General features: G+C 40.4%; 1 pseudogene; it reads left to right on the forward strand.

Annotated features, from left to right (window-relative positions):
* Positions 1 to 1,079, forward strand: part of LOC101560700 — a 1,585-nt pseudogene extending 506 nt beyond the window's left edge.
* Positions 1,080 to 3,489: the final 2,410 nt, after the last annotated feature.

The raw sequence follows: 3,489 nt of genomic DNA on the forward strand, positions 1-3,489 counted from the left end.
AGGAGAAGGAGAAGGAGAAGGAGAAGGAGAGGAGAAGAAGGAGAAGGAGAAGGAGAAGGAGAAGGAGAAGGAGAAGGAGAAGGAGAAGGAGAAGGAGAGAGACAGGGAGAGGGAGAGGGAGAAGGAGAAGGAGAGGGAGAAGGAGAAGGAGAGGGAGAAGAAGACAAAAAGTTCAAACAGACATTCCCTTGGTGCCAATCTGTGACCTGTACCCTAGCGGCAGGTTTCCCAAGGGGCAGGAGTGCAAGTACCCACCAATGCAGGATGGGTGAACAGCTGCTTGGAGAACTACAAGTAAGAAAAGAAAGCATTAGATCAGGCTAGTGAAGAGATCTGGAATGATTTTCAAGAAGCTGCAGAAGCACACCAACAAGTTAGAAAATACTTTATGAGCTGGATCAAGCCTAGGATGACAATGATAGAAATCTATGAGAAGCTGGAAGACTGTTCTTGAAAGCTTATAAAAGGGGATGCCTTGAATGCAGGCCTGGCCTTTCCAACTGGGTGTTCTCTCAATAACGGTGTTGTGCACCTGACACAGGTGACACCACAGTGTTACAGTACAATGACATCTGTAAGATCAACTTTGGAACACATATAAGTGGTAGGAGAATTGACTGTGCTTTTACTTTTGATCCCAAATATGATATATTATGTGGATGAGGCCATCCAGGAGGTAATGGAATACTATGAAGTGGAAATTGATAGGAAAACATATCAAATGAAGCCAATCTGCAATCTGAACACTCAACTGGGCTATACAGAATACATGCAGGGAAGACCATGCCCATTATGAAGGGCAGAGAGGCAACGCGAATGGAGGAAGAGGAAGCGAATGCCTTTGAAACCTTTGTAGTACAGGAAAAGGTGTTGTTCATGATGACATGGCATTTTCATATTACATGAAAAATTTTGATTTTGGATATGTGCCAATAAGGAAGAATCGGTGTGATTTGGGCATCATAGACCCATGCCCACCAGTGTGTGACATTAAAGGGTCCTACACAGTGCAGTTTGAACACACCATCCTGCTGCATCTAACTTGTAAAGAAATTGTCAGCAGAGGAGAGGACTATTAAGCTTAGTCCAAAGCCATCTCAGCATCTTTATTTTCTAAGCTTTGTTGGAATACATTATACCAGAATCAATTTACAACATGTTGTCTGTTTTAACAGCGGACTTGGGTTATACTTTATTCATGTTTAAAAGAATTTGATTTTGGTCAAAGGCAAACAATCTGCCTAATGTAATTAACCAAGGAAAGCACTTTCAGGACTTTAAATGTTAACTGCTTCCTCTCTGTCTAGGAAATGCTCAAGTTAGGAATGACTTACACGTTTTGTTTGGAACACCTAAGTCATGCTTTTTGGATATTTACATTCTTGAATGTTTTGAATGACTGACTACATCCATTATTTCTGCACTTATGTCCTCTGGTATTGCTTTTTAACCTTCCTGGAATTCATTTTCTAAAAATAAAGAGCTTTTCAGTTCTGAGGGCTACATTTTAATGTCTATGGTTATAATTGCAAGCAGGAAGTAACTCTCCAACGTAGGCTTTTATCTGGACTATAGATGCCTTACATGGACACATTCTTTTGACATAGTAGCTAAAACAAGATCTTCCTGTGCATGAAATGGGACAATTGCCTATTCTTAAATGAACGTAAGAGCTTTAGGAATATTTTTACTTTCTTTATAGAACTTAGTAGTGTCTGTCTTTCATTTTTCTCCCAACATTGGAACATGACTTAGTAGGAACGTTAAGCAAATCTGAAAAAGTTTAATACAGTACAAATTCCCACATTTTGATACCTTGCTCAGTGGAGGTACCTGTTAGGAAGTGTACTCTTACTCAAAAGACTAAAAGTGTTTTCTTTAAAGCCACAAAAGCAAAGTAAAAATGGGTAGACTTTCTGTTTCAATCTTGTGGTTAGAAAAGTTAGATTGAAGGTCAAAGGCCTTGTCACTTGAGTGACACTGGGCTCAACACAAGCTGTCTGGGTCTGCTTGGCTTATGAGGGCAGCTGTATCAAGCCTAGTGTACAGGTGCAAGGGTGCTAGTGCTGACTAGTCTGGACTAGGCCCCATTCCTGATTCTTCTATTGCTTCAATGTATGATCTGTCAGAAACAGTCCAACATAACTTCTCAATTGTCATGTGCCAAAGTAAAGCCTTAATTCATGTATACATTAGCATAATGAGATTTTGCTGCCTCAGGATACTGCTTAGTTGAGTATTAATGTTGTGCTCTTAAGAGAAACCTATGTACCTAAATCATTTGTTCCATTCAAGAGCTCTAATACTCTTTCTGCATTAGAGCTGTGAATGAATGTTACCGTCTGGGGAAAACAATCTAGATTTTAACAGTCCGAGCTGTTTATTATGGTGCTAGTGTCCAGGAGCTCCCTTGGAATACCTTGTCCATTTTCTGTGATGCTATACAAATGGCAGAGCTCAAGAGTTTTGCCATTGTTTTCTAAACTTAGGATTTAGAAGGACCCTGAATGAAGGCTTGGGGCTTTCCTAGCATCTTTGTTAGCAGTCAACAGTCCTCTCCTTTCTCAGATAAGTGCTGGGAGTGTAGGATCACTATTCAGAAAGGCTACAAGGGAAAGATTTGTCAATAAGAAAGTGCTTATTGAAGGGGAAATCTGTGCTTGCCTGCTAGCCACGTGTCTCTCAAATCATTTTGTTATGTTTACAATGATGGACCTTATCACCAACAAGTTGTTAATTTGATGTTTAACCATAGTGCCTTTAGTAAATTATTTTACAACCAAATCACATTGCGTTTTGTTAGATCAATATGGCAGAATGTAGAAGTACATATTGAGACTTGGGATATTTAATAAGAAATACAAATTTCTGTTTAGTACTTAGGTTTAGATGCATACTTTAGCATAAAACACACTTCCCATATACTGTGCTCACCCCAAGGCCTCCCTATTCCCCATAACTGTTAGTATATTTTCAGGCTGGAATAAATATAAGCAATTACAACACACAACACACACACACACACACACACACACACGAATTTGTGATTTTGTGTGTGTGTGTGTGTGTGTGTGTGTGTGTGTGTGTGGTACTGGGGATAGAACTCAAGACCTTGTGCTTGCCAGGCAGGCGCTTATGCTGCTGAGCTATCTCCCTGGCTGTTATCTTATATTTAGGAGGTTAAAATTACAGGAAAGGTCTCACTGGTGTATGATCAAGGTTTCAGCATAGCTGAATTCTTTCCAGCTGCAAGAGATAATTTGTTACCTGCCTTTTAGATATTATGGCTCCTTCTTCCATTTGCAGAGCCAGAAGTGGCTGGGAATTCGTGCTGACTTTCCTACTGTTAATGTAAGAACATTTATGGCTACACTGAGCTCATCACAATAATCCAGTACAATAATTTTACTTAAAAATGAGTAGAGGAGGCAGTGCCTCCCCCACCCCGCCCGCCGAGTAGGATTTTCTGCCGAGTTCCGGGAGCCCCCA

The sequence above is a fragment of the Octodon degus genome, unplaced genomic scaffold (genome assembly GCF_000260255.1).
Source record: "Octodon degus isolate 3935 unplaced genomic scaffold, OctDeg1.0 scaffold00032, whole genome shotgun sequence".
NCBI lineage: Eukaryota > Metazoa > Chordata > Mammalia > Rodentia > Octodontidae > Octodon > Octodon degus.